The sequence below is a fragment of the Camellia sinensis genome, chromosome 10, assembly GCF_055761805.1.
Source record: "Camellia sinensis isolate YWXY chromosome 10, ASM5576180v1, whole genome shotgun sequence".
Taxonomy (NCBI): domain Eukaryota; kingdom Viridiplantae; phylum Streptophyta; class Magnoliopsida; order Ericales; family Theaceae; genus Camellia; species Camellia sinensis.
In genome coordinates this window covers 75942505-75955356 of record NC_138970.1, presented here as the reverse complement: position 1 = coordinate 75955356, position 12852 = coordinate 75942505, and positions in this window count along the sequence as shown.

Sequence of the window (12852 nt, the reverse complement as noted above, 5' to 3'; positions counted from 1 at the left end):
TTTTAAGAGTACATTGGTCATATAATTTATTTTATTTTATGTTGATTAACTTGTATGTTGTTTGAAATGTAATGATCTTTTTTTTAATAAATAATGTTAGAACTATCTTGGTTAAAGTTTTGTTTGGTTTGATTTTCAGAATCAATTTTCAGAAATTTTTTCTAATAAACTAAAAATTATATTGGTAAAAAAAATTAAAAACATATCATTTTTATATAATTTTATCATTTGAGAGGGTAGAAATAATTTTTTTACATTTTTAGAAATAATTTTTTTACATTTTTTTTATTTATTTTCGTTAAATTAGTTTCTATTTTTTCAAAAATTCAAACATAGCGACAGCTTTGATGTCATTATTAAATCAATCCATTAAATCAAAAAATTTAAAACTAAAAATATTTCATATATTAAACATATCAATTATATATTAAAATCCTAATAACCATCTATTACATGATAATCATCCAAAAATATCTCTTAACAACAATTTATTACATGATAACATCCAAAAACAAAAGTAACTACATATTACATGATCATAATCCAATCACATACAAAAAATTAATTCCGATAAAAAATAAAAAAATAAAAAAAGGTCAAAGATTCATTATTTTTATATAATTTTATCTTTAGTGAATAGAAATAATTTTTGAAAATTCAAAAATAATTTTTTGACATTTATTTTTGCCAAACTAGTTTATATTTTATCAAACTGACTATTTTACCCTTGAAATGGAGCAACGGTGTTTTCAATTGTCCTTATTTGAAATGATGTTCAAAATTCAAAGTCAAATGTATTACAATTGAAAGGTTAAAGACCCAAGTGATACAAGTTCCAAACTACAGGAACTGTTAGTATAATTCACTCTCAAATGTAATAGGAAATTGTATCATGTCACATTACGTTTATAATTTCATAATAAATAATTTTTTTTATTAATAAATTATTAATTAAAATATATTTATAATATTATTAAAAATTGTTGGGTTGGATCAAGGCTCTCACTCACTCAAAGGAGATCTGATCCTCATGATCAATGGGACGAATGTTTTGATACCTTCAAGAGCCAACGAATTTCTGTCATTTTTTAATCGAAAGAGCTCATTCATAATGCATTTTCCTCGATTCGTGCTTAATCGGCTAGACGAAATTACAGGGGTTACCACCCCTCATCTGCTTTTCTTTCTTTTGATGGACTCCCAAACCATGAAATGGGCTCAAAGGAAGACAAGCAGAAGGACTTGCTCGATTTGCATGCCACTCCCAATCCAACGAGAGAAAGGCAGAATGATTTCTTAGTATCCGTTTGTAGGGATGGGGGCCTTTAATCAAATAGGCCTGTTAGCAAACAAGAATAAAAGTTCTCATCCAACACAACGTTGAGGCCTTCTTCTTTCCCTATACACTTTATTTATATAATTTTTTATTACACATTTTTTTATAAAAAGATAAAAAGTTAATCTAAACATCTATATTTTTTTTCTCAACTTTTTAGTTTAAAAGACAAAAAATACACTTATTTAAGACATCCCAAATAACCCCTAAAGATAGAGTCTATCCACGTATCATCCGCAATTGGGAGATGAGTGATTGTACGGCTGCACTGCTGCCCCAGCATGTCTTACCCGGAAAATAATTGCCTCATTTGGGGCAAGGTGTTTGGACAGTGATGGTCGGTCCATGAGGGGCACCATGGGTCCCATTTTAATAATCTGAACCGTTGAATATGTATAATTCGTCGAGTATTATATGTTTATAAAAAATTACGTTGATCGGATATCGATAGCTATATGATCGGATTAGTTTTTTTCAACAATTACTATCACACCATCCGTTTTGTATATACAAAACTGATTTGATCATATAGTTAACGATATTCGATCAACGTGATTTTTTATAGATATGTATCACTTGACGAGTTCTACATACTGAACGGTTCGGATTATCAAAACAGAACCCTTAGTGGACCCCCAAGGACCCAACATTACCATCAAACTTTGTGGCTTTACATATGTAATTTTTTTTTTTGGCGAAAAAAATGTATAGTGGCCTTCCTGCTTCACAAGTACTGCTGACAGCATCTATCAAACTTTTGTATTATAAAAATATATAAAATATTTTTTTAATATTTTTTATTTGTGAATAGTAATTACTTTTTTGCTTTTTGTGTAACTTTTTGACTTTTTAGATTATTTTGGATTTGCCAAACCGACCCTTAATAAAGTTTAAGATAGAGTATAGGAGAATAGATATGAATTTTATTCTTTTAGTTAATTATGTTAAATACAAAATTCTGTCAATGAGATATTTTTAATTTTTTAAATTATAAGGGACAAACTATATTTTAAGCAAATCTTAAAGCATACATTTGTAATTTTTTCTTAATTTTAATAATGATAATTAATTTCATACACTTTTAAATCAATTTGCAATGAAATTGTAATGTAACTCTTGCGTCAATTTGGCATTGATCAAGATGACAAAAATTGACATGTAATTCGCATCAAATATTTTCTTATCTCATTAACACTTTCACATTTTCATCAAAAAAATTTCATACAAACAAATAAATGTTACAATTTTTTCTTAATGTTTTACGGCTAAGATCTTTTTTGTGATTTATATATAAGATATACAAAAATATAACTTCTACCATAAATTTATATTTGTTTGCTTATCACAAAAAAATATAATGTTGTTATTCATAAATTCATGTCATCCTCTTCAAAATAAACCCCTCCATCATTTTTGATTAGCAAACTAAATTTGAAAATGAACAATGTGATTAGGATTGAACAATCATCCACTTAATTTGTTAAAATCGAATGGCCCGAATCAATCTATCACATAATGGATGGTTTCAATGATCCGAACGGACGGATGCCGATATATTTTTTACAATCTACCTAAATTCGGATAGATGACAGATGGGAAGCCACTTGATCCAACACGATCCACCAACACTTAAGAAAATGAAATTATACTTTTATACTGTGTTAAAAAAAAAAGGACCTTTTATTTAGTAATTATATTTACTATTTATGAAATATGAGAGTTAGGCCTTTATTTTTATTTAAAAAAGATAAATTACGAATATATCCCTAAGATTTACTTAAAATACAAATTGCCCCTATAGTTTTGGAAATTACAAATACCACATTGTTTGAATTTTTTTATTTAACAGAATTAACACAAAAAAATAAAATTTCTAACTACTTTCGTATACAACAATAAAATTATTTGAATTGTTAATTAAAATATATTTCTAACAATTTTATAAATTGTTAATTGACTTAATGATTTATCAATAAAATGAACTATTTGTTATGCGATTAGAAAGTTGAAGGGGTATGATGCAATTTCCAGAACCATAAGGGGCAATTCATATTTTAAGCAAATCTTAGAGGTTATGTATTTGTAATTTTCCTTTTTAAATTGAACAATAAAAAATTTTGGATACAAAATAATAAAGAATTATTGGAAAATAGTTTGAAAAAATGCCCAAAATAGTAAAACCCAATTGCCAAACTAATCTGCTGTGAGAATATTATTATGTAATTATGGTAATATATTAATTAGGTTGATTCTGCAAATTCGATTGATTGTATAGGATTATTTCCTATTATAGATTAGGTTTAAGATCGCTATAAATATTGGTTGTAATATTTGTATTTTAGACAATTGAATATATGAGTTTCCAGAAATTCTTACATGGTATCAGAGCCGCCTCTAAGCCCAAACCCTAGACATCAGTCATCTCTTTCGTCGCAATTATCACTTGAAAAATAGCCCTCTGGTTTCATCTCTCTCTGAGTCGCAAGTCGTGACTCACTCTGTCTTCATTTGGTTCGATCGAAGGCTATGAATATCTCGCGTGACTCAACTGGTTTCTCATCTGCTTCGGATTTCGTACTCCGTCTTCATTGGTTAAAGGAGTGTTACGTTGGCCTTTTTTCTCTAGGTCAAGTTTGACGTGACCCTCCTTTGGATTTCTCTGGTTCATGATCATCATACATCTTTCTGGTTTCTGCCTCTGTTTCTGTTTCAGTCAAAGAACCAGGTTGCCTTGCCCTAGGAACCAGGTCGTTGGTTGTTGCTTCAGTCTCTCTCTCTCTTTCTCTCTCTCTATGTGATTCTATCTTACTGGGAATATTTGTGGGTTGGGTCAAGAATCTGGTTATTATAAAGTGACCCCACTTGGTCATTATATATTTCGTTCAAGACTTTGTTAATTTGTGAGTTTGTTAGATAACGTTTTTGCTTATTACAATTTAATTCCTTTAGTCCTGATTTTGGGTTCTTACATTTGAACCCCTTAGCTTTCTAGTTATTATGATGTCTCAAGCTCCGGATGAGTGTGCCTTCTGCCATCAGAGAAGCCATTGGAAGTATCACGGTCTCAAGAAGGGATGTCTATCTGGCTCGTATTCTCAGTAGTCTTGGACCCAGTTTTGCCTTTCTTCTCTGAGTAATTTTCAGGCTCCCGACAGTTCTACTACATCTGCTCCAACTCCTGATCCTAACTTGGCTTCTTTGAGTGCTCAGATTAGTCAGCTTCAGCTTACACTGTCTACTTCCCAGCCATCTCGGTCTGCCTCTATTGTTTCCTTTCTTCATTCAGGTTTGTTTGGGTCTTCTTCAGGTATCTCTTCGTCTATCTGGATTTTTGACTCTGGTGCCTCTCATCATATGACTCACTATGTCTTCTTACTTCAAAAATTGTACTTCCTTTCATTTTCCTATTACTGTTAATGCTGCTAATGGATCTGGTATATCTGTTATATCTGTTGGGTTTGTGTAGACACCCCATTTTGACCGACCTTAAGACTCAGACGTCATCGATTGAGCACTCAGTGATAGTGCATGTTATGCTCGTTTAGAGGTTTCGGAGTTTTGGCTGAGAGCCTTGCCTCCGGGCCTCTAAACTCTTTTGTGCTTCGGGTCAGTCTGAGGACCGAACTCTGTTTCTCTTCCCGGAGGGAGGGAGAGGTCTTGTAGACCATCTCTTTGTGGTTGTAGACCACTTTTCATGGTCGTAGACCGCTTTTCCCATTTGGAGACTAGTTTTCGATTTTTGAAGCCTTCAGTCGCGTGCCTTGTCTCGGGACCGTTTAACATTCTCCATTTGGCTTGGTTTTTGAACCACACCTTGCTTCCTCTCTCTAGAGGGACACTGTGGTCCGAGAGACCACTTTTGTGGTCGTGTACCACTTTTGGTGCTCGACAGCTAGTTTTCGAGACTTCTGGCTGCGCGCTTTGCCTCCCGAACTCTTGTTTTGCATCCATGTTGGTTTGTTTTTGGTACAAACCTTGTTTTCCTTACTTGGAAGGTGGTACGAGGATGGGAGACCAGTTTTTCCCCTTGGAGACCACTTTCTTTCCCGCCAGCCGATTTTCTGGTCGGGAAACTGGTTTTCTTGTTCTTTAGGCCACCTTTTCTGGTCTCCCCTCCACCATTGGCTTGCTTTCAGTGTGGAGACCACCAATTCCCCCTGCCAACCACTTTTTGTTCTGGGAGACCACTTGAAGTGGTTGGCCGACCACTGCAAGTAGCAGGCTGACCACTTTAAGTGGTCGGTACCTCTCCCCCTGTTTTGGCAGACTATGTAGATGCCAGCTGTGCCAGCTGGAGGGCACAGACTGTATCCTCCATACACGTGTATGGAGGGATTGCATCCAAGTTTTAGCTTCTCTAAGAAGCTTTAACTTTGGTTTTTCTATAAAAGAGGGGCCCTCTCTCCATTGGAAGGGTTCTGATTTTGGGTGGAGAGCATAGGCTTACACTCTCTCTATATTCCTCTATTTCTCTATCTATATTGGTGTATTGCTTCACATTTGTGCACACAACCTCCTAGCCAAAACTCTTACCTTATTGCTGAGTTGCTGGAGGGTTTTGTGGGAGCTCAAAAGTTGGTTTTGGCTCAGAAAATCTGCTGGTTTGCAGTGTTTCAAGGGTAACCCTCTTTTCCCCATTTTAAGCTCTATTTTGATCACTATCTTAGCCATATTTTCATGCTTCTCTTGGCTTAACATTAAACTACAAAAAGCTTTGTTTTTCAGTCCTTAACATGTTTGTTTGAGGCCTTGTTGGTATTAGGGGTAGTCTACCCCCTCTTGTGTCTTGTTTTGAGCTTTCTTTTAAAGCCTTTGGGACCACCATGCTTTGGTCTTCTCACCACTGAAATCCCTCTGGATTTCAGTGGTGTGGGTGGTGTTTTAAGGTCCCAAAGAAGAGAGGGTTACCCCTTCTTCTTATGTCTTCAATATTTGCTTTGATTTGCCTCATGTGTGAGCATGTTTCTTAAGCTTATGTTGGCCATATATTAGCTTGTATTAGGGCTTATTTTGCTGAGGCATTTCACTGTTTTTTCTTGATCTTGTCACTCCGTGCATGCCTAATACACTTGTAGTGTAAATCCTCTTCGCTAGCCTTATATGCTTGATGTTGTAGCCTATTATTCTAGCATGTTTTGGCTTCACTCCAGCACTTTTTTGGCTTTGATTTAACATGCTTGAGGTCTGATTTAAGTGGTTTTGGTCATGCATATTTGATTTTGTATAACTATGGTGTATTTGGCTTTGCTAGCCTTGCACTTTAGGCCCCCTAGCATGTCATATTTGAGCTATTTGCATGATATGGAATCATTTGGTAGGTAATTTCAGACTATAAAATTCTGCTATGCTCTCATGATTATCACTCTTTCATTGTGTTTAAGAGTTGTGCCCTTATGTCTTGTTTGCGAGCTAATTCGGGGGCCTACCTTTCTTGCCATCTTTGTTGCGAGTTTAGCTTTTTTTTTTTGCTACCATTTTGACCTATCTTAGGTCTGTTTTGAATGCTTTAGGTCATTTGAGCATTGCTTGGTATGGTTGTAGTGTAAAGCCCTTAACTAGCTTTGTATTTAGGGTCTCTTGGCATGCTTTATTTGAGCTATTTGCATGATATGACGTCACTTGGCAGATGATTTTAGTGCTTGCACCTATGCCATACTCTCATATTCGTCGCTTCTTCATTTTGTTTGAAAGTTGACCTTATGAGCCATTGCATGAGCACAAGTTCTTTGCCTTTTTGTGCCTACGTTTTGGTGTGAAATGGCCTCTATTTTGGCATGGCTGAGGTCTGTTCATTTTAGTCTAAGTCCATTAAGCATGATTGATCGCATGTTGTTTGCATGCTATGTTGTCCATTGCATTGTGTATGCCTTATCCTTTGCATTATGTATGCTTATGTCACATTGCATTGAGTATACCATCATTGCATTGTGCATGCTAATTAGTACTTGCGTTGTGTATGCCATGTTACTTGTTGCTTGCATTTGTTTGGATTAAGTTTTAATTCGAGCACGAGAAACGAGGGACGTTTCATACTCGAAGTGATTAAACGTGCCTTAATTCTCGGTTGCCGACACTCTTGACTATACATGATGGAGTTTTAGGCTTTATGTGTTCGTGTGTGCATTCATTTCATATTGAGTTGTACAACTTGGGCTCCTCGGCCATCATGCATCGAGATGCGTGATTGGTGGCCCGAGGGTCGAGAACCACACCCCCTTAAGCCTATGTAATGAGAGGGAGGGTGGTTGTGCATACATGTATTGCAAATACTTTGCCATGGCCCTTTCTTGCTCTCTGTTGCAGCAAACCAGAAACCAGCAGCAAAAACTGGTCGGCTGACCAGATAAAGTGGCTGGCCGACCACCATCTCTGGTTTTTTAGCATAAAAAGTGGTCGGCAAGTGGTCTCCAATGCCAACAACTGGTCGGCAGCATCCCTACAGGTTCCCATGGTGGAGTTTCAGCCTTCTGAAGCTTTGTGCAGTGTTCCGAGACCAGTTGCAAACAGAGGCAAATCGGGGCATCGCGATGGATTTTCGCACGAGGTTACTGGACACGCATCCTTCTGAGGCATCCTATTTCATATAGTTTACATGCTTATTCAATTGCTAACTTAGTTAATTTGTTAATTAGTTAGAGTTGTGTAATAATTAGTTGTAGCTTGTTATTCATTCTGTTGTGTAATAACTAGTTTAACTAGATTAGCTTAGATTAGCTAGTTGGTTCTGTATTATTCATTCGGACCCTCCGTCGAGAGGGAACAACTGTTGTAAATAAGTGTGTGTGTGTGTGATGCATGTCTTCCAACCCCCATTTCTTTCTCCCTTTTATTTACCAGTTAACGATGGTTAGTTTTAGGGCATGTTTCAATTAGCATCCTTATGCTCGCATGTTTGTATCCATTCATCTGTCTTGCATGCACTGGGCTCGGTGCATTATGCTAACTGCATTGTATTTCAATTCCTGTTTGAATACATGTATCAAATTGCATTTCACATGACATTTTAGAATAGCCGAGCCTATCTCAGTTGCATTTTGTGTGTGTTGCATTAGGCATTCTTGACATAGCTAGGATCATGCATTGATTTCTAACATAGCTTTTGTTTTGGCTCGGAGTACTCGGTAAGTGTTTATGCTTTAGCATCCTTGCATGTGTGTGAGTGACTGCCATGATAGCATGCTTGCCATGAGGCTAACTGCTTATGTGATTAACTGCCTGAATGCCTGTGGGTGAAGGTTGGATTGCTTGAATTGGGACATTTCATTAAAATCCTCGATTTAGCCTACTTGCGAGTAGCAAACCTTAAACCATGTTCAAACAAACGGATATGTAATGCTTTATTCCAATCTAGGTGGTCTAGTCTATACTTGTTTGCAGTGCGCATCACATAGTAATTCTAGGTTAAATAACCGAAATAAGAGCACATGTGTTTTCAAAAACAAGATATCACGTTAGTAAAGGCCGATCTTTGATCGGGCGAGCGGGGGTGCTCATTGCATGACCTTCTCCTCTCGTACCCAAGTTCCCAAGCCGAGACAACTTTGGTGATGACGGACACGTAGCCTTAGGCACAAGTCAGGGTTTCCTAAATTTCCCAAAATAAAATATTTAGGTGGCGACTTTGTATCTGGCAAAGCAGTCCATGTTTGGCACTTCTTTCTAAAAATCAGTTTTTCAAAACGATTTGCCGGATTTGGACTCTTTGGTGATTTATCAATCTCACATTGCACTTTGCGAGATTAGATTCAGAACCGTGACATTTGAGTCTGAACTGTAGTGAGCCTAAATGAACAAAACGGGATTCTCCCGGGATGTTCGGGTGCGTCTATAGTTTGTCTTACCATCTGCTATGTTTGCTGTCTCTATTCCATCTGTCCTTTATGTTCCTCAGTTATCTGTCAGTTGATTATCTATCAGTCAGCTTGATACCTTCGGTTTTGATGTTATCTTTTCTTCTTCTATTTGTTCTGTGCATGATCGGATGTCCAAGCAGCAGATTGGGACTGGCCATAAAGTTGGAGACCTCTATGTGGTGGAGAGCTTGCATCTACCTATGACAACTTTTCTAACTGCTTTTTTCTCTTTTTCAGTTAGATTCTCTGTCAATTTTTTTTTACTTATGGCATTCTAGATTAGGGCATTTTTCTGCTAATCGCTTATTGTCTTTAGCTCAGTCTGATATATTGGGTGAAGTTTCTCCTAGTGAATTTATTGAATGTCGAGGGTGTAAACTTGTCAAAATGATAGCCTTACCTTTTCGTAAAAGGTACTTTTATATCTGATACACCGTTTTCTTTAGTTCATACTGATGTTTGGGGCTCTTCTCTTGTTCTCACCAAAGGGGATTCTGCATACTATGTGTTATTTGTTGATACTTGGGTTTATCTTATGACTTATAAGTCCGATTTTTATCAAATATACCGTACCTTTCAGTTTATGATTACTACTCAGTTTGGGTATACAATTAAAGTGTTACGGTCTGACTTGGTTGGAGAATATTTTAAAAATGAGTTCTATAAGTATTTGGCCAATATGGGTACCATTCACCAAACTTCCTATGCAGATACACCTTCCCAAAATGGTTAAGCCAAGCGTAAATACCGTCATCTCCTTGAGACAGGTAGGTCTTTTCTTCTCTCTGCCTCAGTTTTGGCTCCATTTTGGGGGGGAGACAGTTCTTACTACTGCTTTTCTTCTCAACCACATGCTTACTTCCCTTCTTTCTGCTCGGTCTCCTTATGATGCTTCATTCTCCTACATTCTCAACTACTCCCTCCTTCGTGTGTTTGGGTTTGCTTGTTTTGTCCTTCTTCCCTGGAAAGATAGGACCAAACCTAGTGCTCGGTCTGTCCTCTGTGTCTTTTTGAGTTATAATCCTACTTAGAAAGACTATTGGTGTTACGACCCTGTTTCCTATTGTCTTTCCCGTCATGTTTCTTTTCTCGAACGTCTACCTTATTTTCAGCTTCCTCTTCTCACTGCCCCAGTTTTCAAAGAGGATTTGGTTCATATTGATCCATTTTCTTTTGAGGTCCTGTCTGATGAGTACATCTCCACAGTCCCTCATGAGCTTGTTCCATCTTTTCCTCCTACTTCACCTTTGGCTTCTTCTTCTTTTTCGGTTTCTTCTCCTTCTCCATTGCTAGTTTATTCTCATCGCAAGGCTCCTCCTCCACCCGTTGTCTCCACCCCTGCTGCTGATCCTCCTATTTTTGACAACTCTGATCCTACTGCACACCGATATCCTACTCGAGTGCGTCATCCTTCAAACAGGTTAGGTTGGTCTAATACATGTTTTTCTGCTTCCTATCGTACTTTTTTGTCTGCTATTCACTCTTTTTCAGAACCTCAATCTTACAAGGAGGCCTTTCAAGATCCTCATTGGGTTCAAGCTATGGAGGATAAGTTGTCTATTTTACAAAAAACTAGTACTTGCGAGTTGGTTCCTTTGCCTGTTGGTAAGAATCTGGTTAGTTGCAAATGGGTCTACAAAGTCAAGACTCATTCTGATGGTTCTCTTGAGCACTACAAAGCTCGTCTGGTTGCCGAAGGTTTCTTATAGGAGTATGGTATTGATTATGAGGAGACCTTTGCTCCTGTTGCCAAAATGATTACTGTCCGTACTTTGATCACTATCGCTGTTGTTCGTTCTTGGCCTCTTTATTAGATGGATGTTACGAATGCTTTTCTGAATGGCCATCTCACCGAGGAGGTTTATATGTGTCCTCCCCCTAGCCTTCACCATTCCTTTGGACAGGTTTGTCGCCTTTGGTGTGCTTTGTATGGTCTAAAATAGTTTCCTCGTGCTTGGTATGATCGCTTTCAGATTGCTGTTACTGAACTTGTGCCCAGGACTCTGCTTTATTTCTTCTCCACACCTCTGCTGAATTTGTTGCGTTATTAATATATGTGGATGATATGATCATCAACGGTTTTGACTCTTCTCTTATATCTGAGATCAAATAGCATCTTTTTCGCACCTTTGAAATGAAGGATTTGGGCCCATTGCTATATTTTCTTGGTATTGAGGTAGCTTCTTTTCCCAAGGGTTACTTTCTCTCTCAGGCCAAGTATGCCAATAAGGTTAATCATTGTGCCGGTCGTACTGACACTAAGATTTTTGATACCCCCATTGAGCTTAATATAAAGCTCAACACTATTGATGGTGTTCTTCTAGATGATCCTACTTTATATCGAGAGCTCGTGGGTTGCTTAGTCTATCTGACGATTACTCATCATGATCTTGCCTATGTTGTTCATGTGGTTAGCCAGTTTGTCTCTGCTCCTCACATCCCACATTGGGCTACATTAGTTCGGATTCTTCGCTATCTTCGGGGTACTATCTTTCTGGGTTTACTGTTGTCTTCTATTTCCTCTTTGGACTTGGTAGCTTATGCTGATTCTGATTAGGCTGGTGATGTCACTAATCGCACGTCCACTTCTAGTTTCTGCATGTTTCTTGGTGATTCTTTGATTTCTTGGAAGAGCAAGAAACAGACTGTTGTTGCGCGTTCCACTGCTGAGGCCGAGTACCATGCTATGGCTTATGCCACTGCTGAGATTGTTTGGCTTCGTCGTCTCTTGACTGATTTAGGTGTCTTTCAATCTTCTCCGACCTCCCTTTACCGTGACAACCGCAGTGCTATTCAGATTGCACATAGCATTGTCTTTCATGAGCAAACGAAACATATTAAGATTGATTGTCATTTTATCTATCAGCATCTGCAGTCTGGTTCCATCTCGCTTCCTTTCATCTCTTCGGCATTGCAACTCGCTGATTTCTTTACGAAGACTCACACCACTGCTCGATTTCAATTTCTTCTTGGCAAACTCTTAGTGTTTTCTGCTAAACCACCTCGAGTTTGAGCGGGGGTGTGAGAATATTATTATGTAATTATAGTAATATATTAATTAGGTTGATTGTGCATATTCGATTGATTGCATAGGATTATTTCCTATTATAGATTAGGTTTAGGATTGCTATAAATATTGGCTGTAATCTTTGTATTTTAGACAATTGAATATACGAGTTTATTTAGAAATTCTTACATCTGCATCCACCCGTCAACTTGCACGGCCCGTTGAATTGGCATCCGCTAACTAAGAAGATGGGTCTAGGTTAATTTTTCTTAATTCGTCTAGGTTCGAATGGATGGCGGATGAGAAGCCACTCAACCCAACCCGATCCGCAAGCACCACCAATTATGATGAAATAATCATTTCATTCCACTTTTATTCTAATGACTTTAACACTGAAATCGAACCATCAAGATTGTGACAATTAGCCTGTAACATTCTCTCTTTCTTTCTCAAGACGAATTTCTTATTGTCATCTTCAAAAAATCGTATTGGTGGTTGTTCAATGAAAAATTTGCAAGTTGGCCTAATTAAATCAACGACTTCATGAGGTTGGATTAAAATATGGAGGTTAGCTTAGACGATCTAATACTTACGAGATTTATTTAAAATATATATTGTCTCTTATGATTTAAAAATTTAAAAATATTCTATTATCA